The sequence below is a fragment of the Leopardus geoffroyi genome, chromosome E2, assembly GCF_018350155.1.
Source record: "Leopardus geoffroyi isolate Oge1 chromosome E2, O.geoffroyi_Oge1_pat1.0, whole genome shotgun sequence".
Classification (NCBI taxonomy): Eukaryota; Metazoa; Chordata; class Mammalia; order Carnivora; family Felidae; genus Leopardus; species Leopardus geoffroyi.
In genome coordinates, this window is record NC_059335.1 from 40,949,897 (window position 1) to 40,973,563 (window position 23,667).

General features: G+C 44.6%; 1 protein-coding gene across 4 annotated transcripts in view; it reads right to left on the reverse strand.

The window, feature by feature from the left end:
* LOC123579255 (cadherin-11) overlaps positions 1-23,667 on the reverse strand; it is a 152,423-nt gene that overhangs the window by 68,142 nt on the left and 60,614 nt on the right. For 2 of the 4 annotated variants that reach the window (XM_045442970.1, XM_045442971.1), the window contains one exon: positions 20,644-20,768. The exons of the other annotated variants lie outside the window; for them this stretch is intronic. The gene's annotated coding sequence lies outside the window, so the exon portion shown is untranslated. The remainder of the gene's footprint in view (positions 1-20,643; positions 20,769-23,667) is intronic. 4 annotated transcript variants of the gene reach the window in all.

Consider the following 23,667-nt stretch of genomic DNA (forward strand, 5'->3'; position numbering starts at 1 on the left):
TAAACTTGACCCTGGCTATAAGAAATACGCCCAAGTACATGTGCCAAGCCTTCTTTAAATCCCCAGCAAAAACAGCCAAGGCAAAGTGGCTCATGATATACCCAAGGTGGTGCCTCTGCAAAGAAGGAAATTAATTTCATTCTGATTTCCCCTGATCTGCACTGTATGTACCAAATCACAGCCATCTTTACAAAATTAAGGGCATTAGTTATCTCCCCATTCAGTCGGAGTGGCATTACATTTGCACGAAGACGTTCCTAGCTAAGCTGAGGCATATCAAGTCTTTACAGAATCATTCATCAAGAGGTGAGACCTAACCCTGATTAGCGTTTCAATAAGAAGCCTAGGACTAAATAGAGAAGAAGGGCACCATCACAGAGGCAATTAGGCACCTTCCAGACAGCCACATTTTTCCTTAGACCAATCGAGTTTGAGCAAATGAGAATTTTTTTTCCTTTCCCTCTTTTTTTCCCCCCTGATGTGAAGTGAACTGCCTTAAATAACTGAAGAGGTGACAGCAAGCTTGTTAAAGAAAACGTTTGCCCATTAAGTGAGGCTTAATTAAACAGAACAAAGGCTAATCATTCTTCCATCTAAGAAGTGGTACATCCCACTACCATAAAACTACCAAGTGTTTGCAGCACTTGGTCTGGGAGGCCTATGATGACACCCACCAGTAACCTAGGGGGAAATGTCCAACAAAACACTTAGAGACTTCAAGAAATCACATGTCACCACGCAAAGCAGTGGATGAATTGGAGATGTGCGCATGCAAATAAAGTTAAACAAATATTAATTTTTGTCTCCAATTATGCTGCCTTTAGGTTTTTTCTCAGAGTGACGAAGCTACATTCACTTGTCCCCTTCGATGAGCCATTTGGAATTGCTGATAAGAGGTTTAGCAGCAGTACCGAGAGGGTCTAGTGATAGAAATTCTCCAGGACTGCATCATCAGTGCTCCATGACAATGGGGATCATGTAAGTTCCGTTCATCACCTTATCTCCAGCAGGTGGCATGATATTGAGCACAGCGGAAGCAGAGCTTGGATGGAATTGTGGTCAAATGATGCCTCCCAAAAAGATGTCGAAGTCCGACCCCAGCAGCTGTGAAGGTGACCTTATTTAGAAAGATGTTTTTTTGCAAATGATGAAGTGAAAATGAAGTCATTCAGGTGGACTCTAATCGAGTATCATTGGTGTTCTTATAAACAGGGGAAATTTGAGCACGGGGTGGGAGATACCATTTATAAGCCAAGGAATGCCTGAGGATACCAGAAGCTAGGAGGAATCTATGACAGAGAGTCTCTCTCACAGCCCTCAGAAGAAGTCAACTCTGCCCAACACCTTGATTTTGGACTTCTGGCCTCCAGAACTGTGATCTGATAAATTTCTGTTGTTTAAGCCACCCCACTTGTGATATTTTGTTACTATGGCAGCCCCAGGACACTAACACAGGTGGGGAAGGGCAGAGTGCAGTCATCCGGTGTACTGGATGATTTCTCAGTTCGTCTTTGCCACCCTCCTTCCAGGGCATTTGTCCCATGCAGTGTCCCCACTGCCACCTTCAAGAGTACTGGATTTAAAGCTGACCTCCACTCTTCCTCGTCTCATGGCCTCATATGAAAAATGGGGGTACTGGTATAGCACATCTCTCCTTGCCTTGTTGTGAAGATTAAATAAGATAATTCTTGGGGCGCTGAATGGCTCAGTTGGTTAAGCATCTGTCCCTTGATTTGAGCTCAGGTCATAATGTCACGGTTAATGAGTTTGAGCCCTGCATAGGGCTCCACACAGAGCCTACTTGGGATTCTCCCTCTTTCCCTGCCCCTCCCCCACTTGTGCTCTCTAGAAATAAGTAGGTAAATAAGTAATTCTTGTGATGTGCTGGACACTGTGTGTGGCATATAGTAAGTGCTCAATAAATACTACCTATTACTATTACCGGCATGAACAGCTTGGCCCCCAGAACTTAATAGTGTTAAGGTCAATTTTACATTTGTTTGGTTGTCAGTGAAACAATGTGGACCTGACTGTAACTGGACTGTCCAAATAGAGTTGGCTGGTAACATCAGGTCCTTGGACTCCAGGTAGGCCCCTCACCATTGGACGGACATGACCAGGAGTTCAGGCCGTTTACACTGCCTTTAACAGGTTGCCTTCCACTCCATCCACCCACAATACAGATTTATCAACAGAAGGCATTGGAATCTGCCAAGACCTGGCCATGCCGGAACTGACCTTGGGAGCCTGAAGGTGAGCAGGACCAGTTAGCTGCTGGGAGGTGGGATGCTGAGCTGAGGTGGCAGTGACCTCAGTGAGGCTGCTGGGAGCCCAACCGTGGGCAAGGGCTGGAACCCTGATTAGCATTTCAATTAGGGACTTAAGAAAAAGAGAGAACATCTGTCAATCAGAGGGGCAAGGGGGCTGCAATGAGGAGGCTCCAGGTCCCCTGCGCTAGGTGACACATCCAGGGCTTTGTGATCATCACCTTACTTACCCTTCACCACAACTCAGTGAGGTGGGTATTACTGCCTCTATTTTACAAGAGAGGGAAGTGAAGTGAGGTTCAGAAGACCTTAGGTAACTCAGAGCAAAGTCACCAAGTACATCACTTGCTGGTATGCACTGGGTGGAACCAGGGCTGTCTCCACTAACCATTATGCCCCACTGCCTGCTGGCATCTGCTGCGTTGTCCCTGCTAGAAAGTCGCGCTCAGTGGGTGGTTACTAATATTTAAATCAGATTGAAGACTGTATTGTCAAACCCATCTGCTGATGGTTTATAGCTATATACTTAAAAAGGCATAAATGCTTTTTGAATGTCAGTAGTATGCATCCTTAATTTTCTGCATTGTTTATGAATTGCCTGGAATAGAGCAATCACAATAATAATTCATACTTTATCACACTTTGTAATTTACAAAGGGCTTTCACCAACATTAGCTCATTTTACACATCAGCTGACAAAGGTAAGGGTTATTATTACCCTCATTTTATTGATGGGGAATAAAAGAATAAGTCATATGCTCTAATGTTCTGAGATGTTAGTGAGCATTCAGGCTGCAATCATGAGAGTAGGGCTTAGGCTGAAAATCCTACCCCAAGAATGGAAAAAATCGTCCCTGAGGGGGAGCATAGTTTCCATTTGGGAGTGGACAGCTCCAAAATCAACCTCAATTCAGTCTGCAGTGGAAGCTTCGCCTCCAGAAGGACACAGCTGATTAATAGCAGCCTGTGATGCGGGTGGCTCACAACTCCTGGGTGCTTATTCCATGCTCAGCACTGTGCCGAACACTTTGCATGCTTTATTTAGTTAATCAGCACACGACTCTATGGGGTTAGAGATGAAGAAACTGAAGGTTGGAAAGGTAACTCACTCAAGGTCAAACTAGTGACACCCCCTGACCATCAGATCTTAGAGGTTTAACTTTTAGCAATTTGACTTTAAGGTGGACAGCCTGATGGGTACAGCCTTTCTCAGAGAGAAGAAAAATTCTATGGTGTTTTGTTTTGTTTTGTTTTGTTTTGTTTCTCCAGTCCTGGAGCCTCTTGACTTCCACTGTGGCTTGCAGCAGGTTAGAAATGTGATATGTACTTGAATCAAGGCTTGGCTTCCCTTCTGCTCAGGACTCTTGGTGGCACTGCATCTAATACTACACCTGCTGGGAAGGTGTCTCTGTTCCCCCTCCATAGGAACTGTTGCTTGCCATTAAAGAGATTGATTCTGTGCAAACATTTGAAACCATCCATCCAAAAGTCCTTATGAGTTACAAAAGAACTACAGAGCCAACTCATTAGAGCCACAAACCCCTGTTCGGTGGCAATCTTCTCACACCCATCTTGTCTCTGGATAAATCTGATGAGCTTCAATATTCTTCCCAGACATACTCTTGCCATTTCTAAAATGATTCAAAACAGACCCCCAGAACAGCTCCAGAAGCATGAGAGGTGAAGGCAGCACCACAGGCAGGGTCCGGCGCCCAGAGGGAGGTTAACTCTGAAAGCAAGAGGGATCATGGGAATACTAAAGTCTCACTCTGTTTGCCAACATCCATCACTCAACTCTCTGCCTGAAATAACTAGGAAAAGATTGAATTTGAGATGGGAAGACAGGGCTGAAAAGAAGATGACTGGGCAGACAGAGATGCTTTTTGCAAACATTACGGGTGAAAGAGAAAATGCTGAAACACAATATTCTGTGGCCTTAGCTTTCTGTCCATTAGGGTGATTGGGGCAGGGGTGCTCACAGGGGTGACCGAATGGCCTGCAACGTGCACCGTCACAGGGAGAGCAGACCCTATCACTCTGGCGGCTGCAGGGCCCTGCTGTTTCAGCCAAGAAGCTCCGTTTTAGAATTGAAGTATTAATTCAATTTCCCTCTTCTCGTGCCACTTACCAGCTGTGAGGCATCAGGCAAATTATTCAGTCTTTCTCAGCCTCTGTTTTCTCATTTGAAAAATGGAGATAAAATGCTCGGTGCACAAGGCAAAGTGGTAGAATTAAATGATAGGAAGCCATGTCTGACACATAGTAGGCTTCTTCCTCTTTCCACGTTTCCCCTCTTCAGTCCTTGATCCATGAACAATGGCACTTTTACAGAGAAGAATTCAGCCCCCGCCTTCACCTTGGAAGCCAGAGCTCAAATCTTCACTTGCCACTCATTACAGAAAGTGCCCAGTGCCAGCCTCCCAGATACGTCATTGCATAGTCCAGCCTGAGCCAGAAGCACCCACAGTTAGGAACCCTCGTACAGAGGCTCCTGGATGGCTGGAGAGGGTCATCGTTTCCACTGCTGCTGTTTTGCAATGGGCAGTTTTCTCTGAGAAGCCAGTAAATATACCTTAACACCAACTTGCAAATTTTTTGGATTCACCTGTGATCAATTATTGTAGCTCATAGATTTTCTTTCCCTTCCTTCCTTCCTTCCTTCCTTCCTTCCTTCCTTCCTTCTTCCCTCCCTCCCTCCCTCTCTCTCTCTCTCTCTCTTTCTTTTCTTTCTTTCTTTTCTTTCTTTCTTTCTTTCTTTCTTTCTTTCTTTCTTTCTTTCTTTCTTTCTTTCTTTCTCTTTCTTTCTTTCTTTCTTTCTTTCTTCCTCTCCCTCTCTCTCTCTCTCTTTCTTTCTTTCTTTCCTTTTGTAGTTCATAGATTCTCAATGGAAGTAAGAACCCCAGAGTCAAGCCCTTCACCCTGACCTCAGTTTTCAAATAAGAAAGCTCAGGCTTAGAAAGGAGGCTCACCTTGGGGAGCTAGCCCTGCTGGAGGGCGTGTAATGCAGACAAAATTATCTGCACAGACCAGCTTCCAGGCTAAGATAAGAGGAAGCCTCCAGCCACTGCCAGAGGGACCTGCTCCTGCCAGAGAGCAGAGCTGTGGCACTTAGAGGTGTGGTAATGCCCGGTTATCTCCCAGAGGTGTTCGAGCATAGGTCAGTGTCAGTACTTCTAAGGAGAAGAAACATTTGTTGAGTTAGGGAACTGGGCTAGGTATTTTAGATGCATTATCTCATTTGACTTTTGCAATAGTCCTATGAGCAAGAATACTATCCCCTCCCCATAGATGCCCACATATTAATTCTCAACATGCCCGGGTCAACTTGTCTGGCAAAGAGGACTCTGCAGATGTGGTCAAATTAAGGGCCTTGAGGGCCTTGAGGTGGGCAGATGAGCCTGGGCTCCCGATAATCACAAGATCCTTATAAGAGGGAGGCAGGAGGGACAGAGAAAGAAGCACCCGTGAGGGAAGCAGAGGATGGCATGTGAGCTTTGAAGATGGAGGAAGAAGCCATTAGCCAAGGGATGCAGGAGGCCTGAGACTCTGAAACAGACAAGAAATAAGATGCTCCCCTAGGACCTCCGGAAGGAAACTAGCCCTGACAACAACCTGGTTTCAGCCCATAGGACTCATTTTGAACTTCTGATCTCCAAAACTCTCAAATAATGAAATTGTATTGTTTTCAGCCACCGAGTTTATGGTAGTTTGTTACAACACCAATAGCAAACTAATATACCCATTTAACAGATGAGCAAACTGAAGCTCCTTGGGCTCAAATCACCTGGCTTCAGTCACACGGAACCAGCTCACAGGAAGCAGAAATGACGCACGCAGGGTGAGTCCTTGGCCCGTGCTCCCAGCTGGGCGACATGGCACTGGGGATGGAGGCGGACGAGGGCAATTTCACAACTTAAAAAAACGCAAGACCTTCCTCAAGCCATGAGACAGTCAAGATAGTCGCTATCCCCAGTTCCATGAAAACAACAATAAAAACATTAGCAAGAGAGAGTAGCTGTTCCGCTCAGGGCACAGTTAGAGGCAGAACTGAAATTCCAACCCAGTTTCCATGACACCACTCCTGCCCCATATACTGTGCTGCCTCTGTAGCCTGTGGGGCATTTTTGCAGGTTGGTGCCCTTTTGCAGAGACAAGCACCTGCCCATGGTAACCAGCGTGCACGGCCACCAAACCCAGGGAGACTGACTGCCACCTTGACAAGCAGATACTCAGGCCAGTTCAACAGGAAGCCAGCTCTCCACCGTAAGACTGCGCACACACACTGGGAAAAAAGTACCTGGCTGTCGCCTGGATTCCATCGATGGCTGAGAACCTCTGCCTATACAGCCCCACATTTGGAAACACCTGTATATCTGGAATGGTATAGACTCGTGCATTGCCATCACCACCAGCCTGAGTCCTGTTTAGGGAGCCTTTCTAGGCGACCTGCATGGGTGCAAGTGCATTAGAGGTAATACCACCTTCAGCTGTCACAAAATCCCTATACAGTAGACACTGATTATCGGGTGATTATTATAATCACCCCACAGTTGACATATGAGCCAAGAGAGACACAGAGCAGTCTCCTTCCCGGCAAGCAGCAGGCTGAAACAAGACCACAATCCGGCCATTCCTACTTCTGAGTCAACCTTCAATGAGGGTTAAAAAGGCAAATACTCTGAAATAGGCAAGGATATATTTCAGGAAGTATTAACCTTTAATTAGTATGATTGTTATTATTATTACTATTATTATTTTATTGTTCCTTTCACCTCTTAAAAGCTAAAAAGAAAAGTCAATGAAATGGGAAAAGAGAATGTTGGCTGCTTAAGCCTTCCGTTTGGTAAACCCCAGTTCCTCCTTACCCCACGAGGATCTAATTTTATTTATGCTTCCTGAATGCAGCCAACCAGCAGGGACAGCCGGGATTTGGGCTCTGGTGGGAGACGGCAAACAGAGCTTTTGTTTTGATCTCACTGCTTAGGTTAATGCATCCTGATTCCTACACAGGCTGTTTCCCAGGATGCTGTGATTCCCCTGTCTGCTGGGGAAGCAAATATCCCCGTGAAAATGAATTAAATGCAGCAGTATTTACAAATGTTGAGTCAGATTTCCATCCTGTCCAACAGGATGGGAATTTGACCCAGTATTTACACTCGAAAGCTGAGAATGACATCAGAAGCTCTCTTATGAACTGCAGGGGAGATAATGACTTAAGTGGTTTAATCTAGACGCGTGCTTTACAATAGAAAAGTGCATCTGCTCCTTCTACAGAGGAGAAAAGAAACAGCATTTACTTCTATACTTAACGGACAGGATACCTAATTCCAAGCCTTGTTTCTAAATGTCCGTGGATCCCACATCTCTATGGTTTCACTCAGACATTCCACTTGCGTTGGAGAAAAAGGATGCACGCACAAGTCCAGGGAGAGACAGAGACCTAAGTGGAGGCAGGAACACCTCGAATGTCTGGAAGAGGCTGCAGAGCTCTTTATGCATCCTGGGAAAACTGACTCAATCTCCGTTCTCTCCATCCCCCTTTTCTCCTGAGACCTACCCCACCTCCACCTCCGGTAGGCACACTCATACCTGCTCATCCCTCACAGGGATGCTGTAAGAACTGATGAGAGAGAGAGAGAGACAGAGAGAGATAGAAAATGGTGAGGATGCTTTGCTGAGGTGAATCATGATCTTTGCTGTCTTTCATGTTATTACTGCATTCCAGGATCTGTTTTTCTGGGTACCAGCAAAGTGGGGTGGGAAGCATCCGAGCTCTGGAGCCAGAAAGGCTGGAGGTGACGTCCCAGTCCCATTACTTGCCAGGTCTGTGGCTTCATGGGCAAGACATGAACTGATCTTATTCTTCATGTCCTCGTCTGCAAAATGGGTATATGCCTCCTTTCTGTCGATGTAAGTCTGCCCCATCCCTTTTTTTCTATTTGAACGAAACTCAATTCTCTGAGCATGTAACAAATTTACTATAATTTAGCTATGTAGAATTTGTAGAATACTTTAGAAAAATAACAGTTTTCTTGAAACAAAATTCAGATATCATCAAGTCTGTCCTTTGGAAGTGCACAGTTCAGTGGGTTTTTTGTTTGTTTGTTTTGTTTGTTTATTTAGTGTATCTGCAAAGTTGTGCATCAATCTACCACTGTCTTGTTCTAGAACATTCTCATCACCACCCAAAAGCAAACTCTTAGCCATTAGCAGCTACTATATTTAGTTCATAGTTTGTTAATGAACATCTTGCTATTCTTCAAGGTCTAAGAAATCTCTGAGGTCCACACTGAATTACTCCTGGACTTATATCCAGCACCAAAGTGTCAGGCGTTTGATGTATATCCCTCTGGGGCTCCCAGATTGACAGCTGAAATCTCCCCAGCCTTTCCAAATAGATGGTTATATTGTTGGAGTTCAAAGGCCATGTTTCCTGCATTTTCTTTCCCCCAGCACCTCAGCTCAGGGCTGAGCAGACAAGTAGGGTCTCAGTAAACTCATGGCTTCTGACGGATTGGCTAATCGCCACTTCGACCGAAGACCAGCACGTTTGTCTTGCTTCTGAGTGCCAATGTCTCCGCAAGCTGTCATGTTCCATGATTATTCTCCCCAAAGCATGTGCTGTTAATTTTTCATCTTAATGAACTGTCCAGTCGAGTTTAGCAACGGGAATAGTGATAGAAGCACAGTAAAAATGGCTTATGCCTTGCTATTGTCAGAAAGCCTCTCCCTACAGCTCCGGCACATAATTGAAATAAAATATCACAATGGCTACAAACACCATTTGTCAAGAATGAAGTGGAGTAAGTGCTATTTCAAAAATTTGTACTAACGAGCTTTATAAACATGGATTATTGGGATGTTTCTCTGAGTGATACCTGCTCAAGCATTTAAGTGCACGGCTATTATTCTCCACGTTTGCTTCAGTGAAACCACTTTGGGTACCAAACTGCATGTCAGCCTTAATTTTCCAGAGTATTACAGATGCACATTCTTTCCTGATGGGAGATGGGTCAGGCAAGCCAGAGCAGGCCCGAAAGGCCTGTGTTACTGTGGAGATGCACAGGCAGAGAAGCCATTATGCAGCTGTTGGCATCCCAAGAGTGGAGAGCTCCAGGAACTGATGCCACTCAAATCTGACTGATGGCCCAGGAGGAACTGAGAGAGGGAGAGGGACAGAGAGAGAGGATGAGAATGAGGGGTAGAGAGACAGGTCTGAAAATTCTACTCCACTCAGCAGCATGGAGGAGCCCATGCTCTGGCATATTCCTGTTGACCCATCGGGGAAACATTCGAAATGTAGGTACTGGCTCAGTCATTCGCTCAAGAAATGTTTACTGAGCCGCTACTAATGGGAACAGCATTGCTTTTGATGTTGAAGATATAAGGTGGGCAAGGCAGACCTTGTCTCTGAGACTCAGGGACTTAGAATACCACTGAGGAAACGGACAATGAAACACGGAAGGCATGAAAGAATACAGACGTGGGCTTCACAGATTGAAATAGCTGTTGCAAAGGATTAGACAGAACGATGAAATGTGGAATACCTGGGTACCTGGGCGCAGGGGGGCGGGGAGTGGCAGGTGAGGCTGTGATGTCAGGAATGGCCTCAGAGGTGGCATTTAAGCTGAACCCTGAATGATGACAAGCCCCCAGGCATGTGAGGTGACCCAGATGGAGGGAGCACAGAATGCCAAGCCCCTGAGGCTAGAAAGGGCTGGGTCTGTTCAAGGAAGAGCAATGTCCAGTATGGCTGAGGGAGCCAGGCAAGGGCAGAGGTGTGGGGAGTGATCATGTCTAGATGGCACTGTCAGCACAGGGTCTGTGTTTTATTCTGATTAAGACAGATGTCATGACGTATTTTTCAGGAAGGACTATGGGCAACAGCAGTCACTCTCCAATCCCTGCCCCCACTTGGCTGCTGATTAAACCTCTACCTGTATCCCCTCCACCTCATCTTCTCAGTTAAACTTCTGATCCTGACCTTGCTTCCTGCATGCCTGGTCATCTGCACCTCTGTCTTCTCACTCTGGGCAGTCACTGCACCTGCTCCAGCTCTTGCCCCTCCTAACCTAGACCTTACTCTGGCCTCACTCTGGGCAAAGAAGGGAGCGAAGGAGTCTTCTCATGGATCAGGAGAAAGCTGTTCATACACGCTTGGAAGCAGCATTTATTTTGCAAAGCAATCAGCAGGACTCAATGGGAAACCTCTCTTGCCCACCACCCCCCGCCCGGCCCCCACCTAAGTGCAGGGGCAGCCAGCTTCTGGGAGAAGCATGGATTAAACAGGATTAAAATCTGTCTTCAGAGTAGAAGTGATTTAAGCTCCATGTGACCAGACGTTGTGTCTTGTCTTGCTCCTCACAGTATCTTGGTACTTAGCACAGTGCAAAGCATCCAATGAATACACATTCAATGAAAACAATGAAGGTACAAATGAATCTGGCGTATTCATGCAGACACAAGGAAGCTTGTTGCACAAAAGAGTTTTGTGGCAGGTTGGGTTCTCTGGGAAGACAACTCTGAGATGGAGTTTCCCATGCAGATGTTTATTACGGGGTGCCCTTGAGAATGATGCATGTGTGAGGGAAAGGAAGCAGGAGCACACAGAGAGAGAGAGTGAGATATGCTGGAGGCCGACAACAGGCTCAGGTAACCCTGTGCAGTGCTCTGGGCGAGGATGGCCCTTCCAAATGATCTCAGGTACAGCCGAGAGGGCCAAAGCCCTGTTGATCCAGACATCAGATGTTGGCTTCCCCCAGGAGGGGCCATGACCTTGGCTGGAGCTGCAACTGAGGCAAGTCCTGAAGGGGTGGAGAGCTGCAGGTTCTCTCCCAAAAGCACGCCTGCTGGCTGGGGACACCAGTCCTCTGGTGAAGGCAAAACAGGGGAGCATATGGCAGTGTAGAGTTTAGAAGCAGTTCTGCCTACACTGAAATCTACTGTTTCTTACAGATCTTGGTATGGAAAATGAAGGGCTGGCGATTTGGAGCGGTAGATCTGTGGTGCCATAGAGCCCTGGCAGGAGTCTTAGAAGAAAAAAGGGACTTAGAATCTTGGCTCCACGGGGGTTGCCTGGGTGGCTCAGTCCATTGGGTGTCTGACTCTTGATCTGGCTCAGGTCATGATCTCACAGTCCATGGGTTCGAGCCCCACATTGAGCTCTGTAGTCATAGTGCAGAGCCTGTTTGGGCTTTTCTTTCTTTCTTTCTTTCTTTCTTTCTTTCTTTCTTTCTCTCTCTGTGCCCCTCCCCTGCTTGCACTCTCTCTCTCTCTCTCTCTCTCTCTCTCTCTCTCTCTCTGTCTTTACATCAATCAATCATGGCTCCATATACTATGTGTGACTCTGAACAGGAGACAACTGTTTTCTAGACTGCTTAACCTCTCTCAGGTTGATTCAGTTTATTCAGTTTATTCTTCCAGAGATTGAGATGGAAAATATCCAAGTGCAGGGATCAAAGCGGGTGACGCAGAAGGAAGGGCTGTACAGGTAGTGGGAAAGGAGGAGGTTGTCCCTTCTGAAAATGGACTTGGAGCGGTAAGCAGTGCCTTATCTGGGAGTGCCAGCCAAAACCCTCAGCAGTGGATCAGACAATGTCTCATTCCTATGAAGGCCCATTCACCAAGTGTGCACATATACCCCCTGCACTGTGACAGAGACACGGCATGAAGCAGCCAACTTCCATCCTCAAAGATCCTGCAGACGTGTAGACAAATAAATGGCAACAAGGTCACAAAGGAATGCCCTGGACATCTCCATCAGGCACAGTGCCGGGGGCCCATGATACTTTAGGGGCTCACAGGAATGTTTTTTTTTTGTCTTTTTGTTTTTTTTTTTTTTTTTGAATTGAGATATAATAGACATATACCATTATATAGTTTCAGGTGTACAATATGATGATTTGATATTTGTATATATTGCAAAATGATCACCACAATAGATCTGGTTAACATCTGTCACTACACATAGCTATAGTTCTTTTTTTTTTTCTTGTGATGAAAACTTTTAGGATCTACTTTCTTAGCAACTTTCAAATATCCAATACAGTATTACCAATACACAATCCAATGTCCAATTCCAAATATCCAATACATGTATACCATGCTATACATTATATCCCCAGGACTTATTTATTTTCTAATCGGAACTTTGTACCTTTTGATCACCCTCACCTATTTTGCCCACTCCCCACCCCCAGCCTCTGGCAACCACAAACCTGTTCTCTGTACCTATGAATTCAGTTTTATTTATTTACTTTTTTTAGATTCTACATATAAGTGAGATCATACAGTATTTGTCTTTCTCTATCTGACATATTTATCTTAGCATGCTGCCCTCAAGGTCCATCCATGTTGCTGTAAATGGCAACATTTCCTTCTCTTTTATTGTTGAAGAATATTCCAGTCTGTGTGTGTGTGTGTGTGTGTGTGTGTGTGCGCACGCGCGCACCACATTGTCTTTATCCATTCATCTGTCTATGGACACTTGGGTTGCTTCTATGTCTTGGCTACTGGAAATAACTCTCCAAGGAATATGGGGGTGTATATATCTTTTTGACTTAGTTTTTTTTGGCCCCTGTGGGTAAATACGCAGAGGTGGAATTACTGGATCATACGGTAGTTCTATTTTTAGTTAGGTTTTTTGGTTTTTTGTTTGTGTTTTTGAGGATCTTCCATACTGTTTTCCATAGTGGCTGCACCAGTTTGCATTCCTACCAACAGTGCACAGGGTTCCTTTTTCTCCACATCCTCACACAGCTTCTTTGAATGTCAGAAGAAAAATTGGCCTTCTAGGGTAGAAGATTATATTCATCTTTATACGAAAGCAATCATAAAATATATTATTTTTATGGCAAAAGGAGCTCTTGACAGGGAACTTCAACTGCCTAGGGCCCATGGAAGGCATGTTGAGACCCCCCAAGAGACCAAAGGACTAGGGGGAAAGAAGTGGCAAGCTCTATCTCACGGGGTCAGGGCACTCCATCTGGAGGAGATTCCTCTCTGCATATCCAGAGAAATGGGGACAGAGAAGGAAAACTCGTGCAAGGGAATCTGAAGGGAAGCATCACAGTGAGTTCCAAGACTACTGGCAGTAAGATGCAGATGCAGAGTAAATGCGGGATGACATGGGAGCTTCAGAAGATGAGAGGGAGTGGAGGTTGGATCTTGTCAGTCTTACAAGCAAAGCGCCCTGTAGTTTTTAAGAGAAACCCTGCAGCAGCTTGGAGGGGAAGAAGCACTGGGGAAGCGGGCACCGAGCTGGACGTGCTCCCAGGAGCCCAAGCGCCAGCCTCCCCCCGGCCGTTCCCGTGTGAGCACAGGCTGCTCGCTGCCATTGTGGGTTCTGCTCCAACCCTTGACAAGAGTGAAACTACATAAGCGATAAAGGCTTTTTCTTTCTTTGCCCAAAGCCTGACGTAAACGGGTTAGGGGCAATGAATAACAATCCTCCCGGGTCCATTTTTCAAGTGGAAATTCTAAGTGAAACTGGAAGTGTTGAGAGGTCCAAAATAGTATTTGTTATGGACAGAAACATAGTACTTCAGGAAACTTACCAGACATTCTTTTAGAGAGGCACCTTCTCACTTGCCCTTGCAAGTGTGTGGCCAAATTTTTTTTTAAATTCATTTTCTTAAAAAAAAAAAGTGTATAAGAACGGTTGCTGTGGCAACCTAACAGCATTTGGAATGGTGCTTAGATTCTAAAATTCAGAGCCTCTTGAAAAGATGAACTCACTGGCCTCTCCACAATTTTTCTAAAGCTTCCAAATAGAGGCATCTGGCAGGTGTCAGGCTGCAGCCTTCTAGATCCTCAGCAGACACAATTAATTGGTGGCAGATTTCAGTATGGCTTGTTACCTTTCCTTCTCTGCTCTTTCAAACTTCCTTGAGCTTGAGTCCCCCACAGGGCACAGGGTAATTTGGGTTAGTAGCCTCCGGAGGAAATGGTGATTCTGTGGCTTAGGAATCACATGAAGCCAGGGAGGGCTGACAGGTAATGGCCTGATTTTTGTCCTGAAACAGTGGGAGCAGCTGAACCTTCCTAATGGAACCAACATAAGGAACAGGTAGACTAGAGGGAGTGCAGGAGACATGCCCTCACTGGCATGTGAGTTCCACGAAAATAGGACCGACATAGTCATATTCACAGGTGCACGTGTGGAATCAGGATAGAGCAAGCAGTCAGTAAATATGTGTTTACTGCATGAAAGAATGGATAGATGGCTAGGAAGTCATTCCTTAAAAGATTCTACCCCTGCACTCTCAGTTTGACCTGTTCTTCAGCTGAGAGATGTCTGTATGCCTGCCACCCCACACATCACCATCACACAGTCTGCAAAGAGCACGTACATGTCTTGACACAAAACATGAAAGAGTGCCACGGAGGCTTTCAGTAATTATTTGATGAGTGAATGAATGAATGAATGGATGGATGAATACCTGAAAACAATACTCCTAGACCCTGAGCACTTGACTACAAAGCCATATCACACTGTCTCCTTGGGTTACTTCCTGCCTGTCACATTATTCAAAGTCCCTCTCACATAGAATACAAACTGTCCCTGGCCATGAAATGCACGGAGGAAGTACACAGATAACTTGAGCAGTCAGGAGCTTTGATCTTGAAAAGGAGGGAATTCTACACCAGGCTCTGAGGTTTGCTTCTCTGGAGTTGACAAGCAGAAAAGGAGAGTCACACTATCTACACGGCCGGTTGTCGGAAATGAAGTGATTAGATTTTAACTGGACTGTGTGTTCCTGCCCTGGACCAATGGGCCCAGGAAAGTAAGTGCAGAGAGCATGCTCACCTGTCTGAGACACTCACTTCTTGCTGAGTGAGCACTTGACCAGACAGGGCAAAACTCCTTCCCGAAGATGACCACAAGGTAGATAACCGGTGACCCAAAGAATGGCCCTTCCTGATGTCTCCATCCTGGACCTGGATTTGCTGCTTAGGGCATCTCAGAGCAACTGACACGAAGTGGAACATGTTCTAGATTTCAGGTATACCTGGGTTGTCTCAGGAAGTAAGTGCTGGGGAGAGGAAGCTCACGCAGGTCTCTGGGTAACTGACATCCAAGCTGTATCTTCATTTGGGATTAAATCCATAAAATCATTGCATGCAACATGACAAAATGATTTTCAAAAATCAGTGATTCTAGATGAAGGGTTCCTAAGAATTCATTGTGTTATTTTTGCAACTTTCTGCAGGTTTGTTATTTTTCTTAATTTTAAAAAGTTTAAAATCAAAGGAGAGCACGTAAAGCAAACAAGGAGAAAAACTTCATCAAGTTTTCTTTTTCTGGAACAGTGTGCATAACAGTGTCTATAGCTAGATACGATCTATAGGTACAGATGAGGAGAGTGTACAGATAGGTACAGAAAGGTAGTCATAGGTACAGATGAGTGACCATGTGGATATGTGTGGTTCTAACTGTCCAGAAAATCTCTGGACAGTCACATATGAATCCAAAAGTAGCAGCTGCCTCCAGGAAAGGACAGGCATTGAAGGAGACTTAATTGTCTGTAGACCTGTTATCACCTTTTGAATTTCAAACCATCTTCATCTATTTAACAGTCTTATCTACTTAAGGATAATAAAGACAAAAATAGCCCACCTCATCATGACAAACACTGGCTCAAGAACTGCTGTACTGCTCTGTTTCTACAGAACTTCTATACTGCAAAATTCTTCCTGATCTTTTCCTGGTAAACTCTTACTCAGGCTTCATGTCTAAAGGTCACCTCTCTACTGGAGCTTCCCGATTTCCTCTTTTTTCTACTATTTTCACAGTCCCTCTGTGCACCTTGTGCGACCCTGGACCTGTCTAGAAGGAGCTATGCACCATGGTTATTTGTCTGCCAGCTTGGCTCCATCACAAGAAGGGAGGTTCTTCGAGGCATGACTTTAGTTTCATTGTTGTATCCCCCGATGCACGTGCCCTTGTCCCATTGTTTTATTTCCAGTACCTAGTCCAATGGCTACAACAAGAACAGTTCTCAAGAGATGGCTGATAAGTTAACACATTCAGGGTTCTCTTTGCCTCTCCCAATGTGTTACCTCTCACAGAGCTCATACATTCAGCTGCATACTAATGCATTAGCCAGAAGCCTGAGTCTCCTTTATAACCAAGTGGAGATTTAGGACATGGCCATACCCAAAGAATTGTAACACAATTGCCCTCCAAGTTCATTAAGGCTGCAAAAGAACTAGAAGAGTCAGTGCTCAGGAGAAGAGACGCTAGCTCTACCCACTGTTAATCAGATGTCCCTTGGCAAGTTCATGTTAACCTCTCTGGACCTCAAGGTCCTCATCTACAAAAGAACTGTGATGACGACTGCACATACCACTCAAAGTTCTGGTGATATCCAGCAAGATCGTGAATGTAAAGCACATAGCACAGTGGCCGCACGTGGGCCCGCTCATTAAATATCAGCTCTTACTGTTATTATCAGGAGTGGTCTCTGCATTTTGTTCACCGTTAGTTAAATAAAGCAAGATCAAAGAACCACAACTTTGGTTGAAGTTGCCCAGCACACAAAAGCTTCCTGTAATTCTTGGTTGATTGTGGTACTGGCAGTCACATTGCACAGACTGAAGATTGGCAAAGAAGTCAGCAAGTGGACTGTCTGTTTTTTATTCAGGTGACACCAGCTATAGACAGATACTTGGCCTCTTTCTCCACAATGGCCTACATCCCAAAATAGGAAATGTGCATTCGCAGACAGACCCAGCAGGCACAGGGGGTTTGAAGGCAGGCTGCCAACATTTCAGACTGTCAGGGACAAAGCAGGGCCTGGTGGATACTTCAACACAGGTGAGCCGCCCCCCCCCCCCCCAAGCGGCTTTTTGGGATTGATTTTTATGCAAATGAAAGATAATTGGGTGACCTGTGACCACTGGCCCCTGCTGATTATCATTCAGGAGAATCTCAATGCATGTAAGTTTTTCATGAACAGAAGGGCAAATACTTTTCACTTCAAGGCATTCCTATCTGCCCCAGTGCCCTAGTATACAAGCCCAGCCAGGTAGCAGGGCTGAGAAGCACTATCCTGTAGCTAACCTAGGTCATTCCTCCCTTGCTCTGAGGAGACACCTAAGTAAAATGTGTGCCAGGAATGAGGCTCAAGTGGATCTCCCTGGAGGTCAGCCTAAGAGCTGATCCTATAAGCCCGAACCCTGTCACCACCATTTGTTACAAGTCTTTCTCTCTACCCCATCTCACTCTTTTTTCTTCCTACTTGGATTTTGAGCACTTTATACAGAGCAACTTGATTGGAAGCTCCTCCAGGAAAAGGGAAATGCCCTTTCATCTCTGCCTTCAAAAAACATACCTTCAAGAAATGCTGGCATTGTGAACTGATCATGGACCAAGAATCTGAGTCCTCAGCCTAAGTTGTTGGCTAATTTTGTTTTGTTCTTCCAAAACCTTATAGTATAATCATGAACAAGTCTTTCCTTTCTTCTAGGTAAATAAAGTAAAGTAAAGTAAATAAAATAAAATAAAATAAAATAAAATCCTTTCTGTAAACAAGAATCTTAGCCTGAAAGATCAAGTGGCCATTCTGTCTATACCATGCTGTGGTTTTTTGTCAAGGGTTTTATGAACATTAGAATAGTTTACCTTCCTCTCCTTAGAAAGAGGCTATGCAGAACTTTCCAAACTAGGCTGTTCTTAATTTCTAAATAGAAAAAAACAAAAACAAAAAAACAAAAAAAACAAAAAAAAACAAAGACAAGTAGCAGATTTCCTAAAAGAGAAATTAAATTCAAGTACTTTCTATTTAACTTCTGACTCTGCTTCATTGATACCTCATTCTAATTGTCCCTATTATGTAGAAAAATAGGAAATGTCAGTTGCATGTTCTATTGAATAATTCACAGGGCCAGTGAAACCAAGAGACCCATTTGGCTTGTCAGAAATGAGATGATCATCATTCCCAGACATTTCTACAGGAGGGATGCATCTCGTCTGCTGAGCCAGGCTTTGGAGCAAATGAGTGCAAAATATGCTAATTTGAGGGGAGCCAGTCATACACAGCAGATCATACTGGTGCTTTCACAGGGAAGGGCCACTTTGCTCCTTGAAGAGAGTTTTCATTCATTGGTTTATTCCTACAATAAACATCAATCAGAGCAGGGGAGAAAGATTTGGGGGGCCTCCCCAAATTGGAATTTTGTCCTCAAACAGACTCACATTAAAATATGAGTGTACGAACACCCGGAAAATCACCAAAGATTTACAGGTCTAGTCACAGGGGATGACCATCTATGTAACAAAAGCTTGTGTGGACTGTAAGAAAAGAGTCCTGCCTCATGTGGAGGAAATTTTTTTTTTTTGTCCTTACAGAGCAGATTCATTCACGAATAAGAGAAGATAAGGGAGTGGTAAAATACATAAGCTCTAGCTAAAGTCACGCATCTCAAGGATAAAAATTTCCAAGGATAGAAATTATGGCAATATGGTCATACGCAAGCTGCTTATCTTCTCCAACACTCATTTTTATCATTTAGAAAATCTTGGATATTTATAGTACCTACCACATTAGGTTTTTGCAAGGATTATGGGGGGTGATGCCTTTAAAGATCTTATCTGCCCGATGTGTACTAAGCAATCAATACCTGTTAGCTGCCATTATTCTGACTTTTCTCTCTGTGGTAACATCAGCTGCCCTTCCTCATCTTCTATTCAAAATATACTTAAGTTCCTATTCATATGTTTGATTAATATTTATTGAGAACCTACTTGAGGCCAGATACAGTAGTTGCAACTAGGAACACAGCAGTCCCCAAGTAAGTCCTGCCCTCGAGAATCTCCAGGTATAGCTGGGAAGATAGACAATTAAATAGATAATTACAGCCCAATGTTGAAGTCATAGTAAATGGTGTAATCTTGGACTACTAAAGTGTTGCCTAGGAGACACCTATTACTCAGTCTACAGGGATCAGAGAGAATTCCTTAGAGATAGCGAGGTGCAAGCCAAGATATAAAGTGAGTGAGAGTTAGCTTGTAAGGAAAGAGAAATTATGGGACTTTGTGTAAATACAGTTGTACCCTATAGTAGATCATACAGTAGACGTGTATAGTAAGGGCTGGGTGTACAGAGAGAACGGCCAAGAGATGAATCTAGACAGCAAAACAGTGGCCTTGTCATGGAAGAAGTTTATTAAGGAATTCATATCTCTGATATTGAAAAGATTAAGCAGGAAAATAAAATAATATCCAGATGTAGGGACATTGTTTAGGATTTGTATGAAAGATACAACATGCTGGAGTTGAAGTAACCCCAGAGGCAAAATGACCTGTCAGGTGGCAACAACTGTAATCCTGGAGAAACAGGATCATGTTTGGATGATGGCAATGGGGATAAAGAGAAAAATATATATATATTTCAGAGGTAATCAGAGTAGCACCAGTAAGAAGCAATAGGAATAAACTGCTGTTGGAGGTAAGGGATTGAGAGGCATGGTACCCTTCCCATGTTTCTGATCTGGGTTAATTGTGATGCTACCCTGAAATGTGACACATAGGACAAAGTGAAGGTTTAGAGGAGAAAAGCATGACTTATATTTGGCCTCTGCATTTAAGGTACTTGGTGGGCATCTACATGGAGATGAGCCATAGACATATGGATAGATGGGTCTAGACCCCTAAAATGTAGGGAATCATGCTGGTAGAATTAATTATTAAATTTCTACCTGGATATTAGAATGTCTTACAAAAATAGCTTCAGTTACCACTGAAAAAATAGAGGAGATAATTGGATTCATAGAATCCTAAAACTTAAAAACTGTTAAAGACCCTAGGTCCAACCACCCTGTGGCCCGGAAAAGAGCTCATTAACCTAAGGGCACGTGGATAGTGAATGGAAAAGCTGGGCCTGGCAGTTGAAGTCAGCCTTTTGGCTTATGATCTTATGTTCTGTCTTTCAAGGTCTAAAAGGTTCAGCCTCCTGGCCATGGGATGTAAGCCACCTTGTTCGCACTTATAGAATTATCTTCAAAAGAAGAAAAGGTGGGGAAAAGCAACATGGCAATTTTTCTAGTCTATCCAGCTGAGTTTTTGCTGAAGAATCTCTTTTAGTTCTTTCTTCCTCCTCTGAATCTTCTATAGTCACCCCACTTCCCCCCCCAAAAAAAACAAACAAAAAACGATCACCTTTGTACTAATACATAACAGATGTTCAATAAAGAGAACCCAAGAACAACAGTGAATAATCACATTTCTCAAATCCCAAGAAAGTAGGCCAGCTTTCATCTCAGGTACTTCTTTAGATTGGGTGAAGGTTCAAACAAAGGCAGGTTGCAGGGAGGGGCCCACTGGGCATCATTTCCACCTCCACATCCATAGTATAGTAAAGTGGATCCATCTTACCTTCTTCACCCATTGGATACTTGCTGCCAATTTCTATAACACACTCCACCCATCTGATTGGTCACTCAACAAATGACAACAGGAACGAGTGTCACGGGTCCACTGAGCCGAAAATACAGTGATTTCTGCAAAAAGTGAAAGGACCATTATTAATCTAAAGGTGACGTGAATCGATAAAATGACATACTACTCGACACTGGGGATACACAGTTGCATAGATAGACTTTTCTTGGAGGAAAACAGCCCAGGTGTGGAGAGATGTAAACAAATGATCACAGTTGTGTAGGAAATGGGAGAAACCTACCATGGGTTTAAAGGTATCAAAAGACGGCGTGACTGTGTGTGTATTTGGTACTCGGACAAAAAGATAAAGGGAGCCATTCATCCAACTTCTTACAACACACTACATACGTCACATACATTTGCTCCAGCAAACCTGTAGGGGGATATGAAGTCTTGGAGCCAGTTTCTGAGACAACCCACATTGTGTCTGAGTCCAAAGTAGGTACCTTCCCTCCGCGAGGGAGAAGCACTATTGTGGTGCTGCCAGATCCTTACAGAATGACAGTCTCCAGGGCAAAAGAGTGACGGTGGTGGCAGCGGTGATAGGAGATGTCATCCCTACACCAGCGGAGCTGAGCAGACAGAGCTGCAATTCTTTATCAAGATTACATTCCTCTCCGCCCCCTCCCGCACTACAGCATACTCTGGATTTCTGTGTGGGGGCTGTGTTCTGCCCAAATTCTGGTCTGATTCATCTTCATATCTCCCAAAGTGTCTAACACATTTCCTAGCCCAGAGCAGCTGCTCACTGTATATCTGTTCGGTGAATGAAGAGACGAATACAGAGTGTCTGAACAGCTGTCGTGTTCAAAAACTGAGGCACTGAACCAAGGAAGGTGGCGGCTGGAATAGCTTTAACACAATGACAGAGAGGATTTCTTGAACGTCCTTCACCTCTAGGGCTTCTACCTTCTAGGATCAACCTGGTCTGCGTTAAGAACTGAAACAGGTTCTTAGTTGACTTTCTTTATTATGCTTCCTTTCTGCTTCCGAATCCACTTTTCCTTGTCTCATCTTGGTTCCATCCAATAGCTCCTCACACATTATCCCTTCTGCTAAACAACAACAACAACAACAGCAGCAACAGCAGCAGCAGCAACGACAACAGTCAAAAACCCTTCTTGGTTAATGGCTGAAGATGAATTATAAATCTAAAATGTGTCCATAGCATCTTGATTCGGTGACTGTAGCAAGAATAATAAAACTGTCCTACTGTGCGCTACTCCCAGGATGTCGAGGACAAAGTAGCACTGGGATTATTCCCAGATGGACATGGTGTCTGGTCATAGAGAAAAAGCCGCATGGACAGTGCACACAACCCATAACTGATCAAGGACCCTACTTTGCAATCACCTTGCATGTTGAGCTAGTCTCCAAAAATGCCCCCCTCCCAAAGGAACCCTACCAGCAAATATTCATGCCCCAGTGCCCCTTCTATGTGAATCTGAGCTGTCCTTGAGTCACCCATGAGACAGAGCAAAGTGACACTCTACACTTTCAGACGATGAGTCATAAGAAATCTTGTAGCCTATCTTGTGCTCTTGGAAGCTTCATCTGGGAGAAGTCAGTTGTCATGTCAGAAGTCTGAATACTCTAGACCTGCATGCTGGGAGGAAGCACTAGCTAGCCATGTGGAGAAGCTGCATGGATAGAGAGAGAGATGCCCAGCCATACCTAGCTATTCTAAGCATCCAAGCTGAGGTGCCAGATGGTGGACAAAGATGCCATCTTGGACTTCCAACTCAGTCAAACTTTCATGTGACTCCAGCCATCTGACTCCACAGCATGAGAGACCCCAAGTAAAAACCACCCAGATGACTTCACTAAACTCAACTATAAAAGGTAATAGTGAATTGTTATAAGTCGCTAAATTGGGGACAGTATGTTACTCAGCAATGGATAACTAGTACACCATAAATGGAACAGACATCTGCCACAAGCCTCACCAATGTATTCTCTTTAAATACATATCACCACTCTGGCTGTCATGAGCCCATCTGGGTATCTCACCCGACCACTCAAAGGATTAGACTCTGTGCCCAAGATGTGCAGCCAATAACACCCAAGGTGGGACCAGAATCCCACAAGGGCAGACATGATAGCCTATGCTCCTTCTGTTTGCCTGCCCCAGTATGCAGTCAGCGAATCATGCAGCTGCATCTGTTGCCAGTGTGCTTCTCAGAGTTTACTTCTCAAATCTATAACAACTAATTGAACTCCCCTTTTGCCTCATACTGTTTACCTCTCTGCAAACTATTCTCTATAAAACTCCTTTCACCAAAAACCTGCACAGACAATTAAGAGCTTTGGAAGGAAAACAAAAATAGCCGGGTTAAATGTCTATGAATTCCAATCCCTGCAAACATTCAAGAAAGAGGAGATGTAGGTTGTGTGGGAAATGTTGGTATACAACTGCACCATGCTTCTTAGAAAAGAAAACAATGACAGAAGAAATCCTGGCTGTTTTTGTGCTTTCAGCAGACTCAATTCGGTGTGAGAGGGCCATGTGTGTATGCTCCCCCATCTTCTCTTTCTGCACTGCTGTTCCTGCTTGGAATTTTCATTTTCCCTCCTCCCCGCCGCATCTCATGATTCCCCAGGACTTGGAATCATGCGTTCCCTTCTGAGCCAGGGAAATCCAACCCAGCACTGTGGCATCCATCCCTACCTACTCTCCAAGTGACTCCCCTTCCTTTCTCAAGGACTGTGTGCTGTTACGGGCCCTCTCCCAGGACAGAGTCACCGCCTGCTTCCAGCTCTGTCCAGTGCTGCGCGCAGAGGTCCCGCAGCACTGAGCCTCTAGGGGCAGAGACGCAACATGCCATAGATTACTGCAGAGAGATGAAGAAATCAGGAAAAAGAACACTGAAGCCAAGAGTGTCAAGCAGGATGGAGAAGACCCTTAGTGAGCATACAAAAAGCAAGGAGAAAAGCCAGGGAAGGATGGGGATATGATTGTGG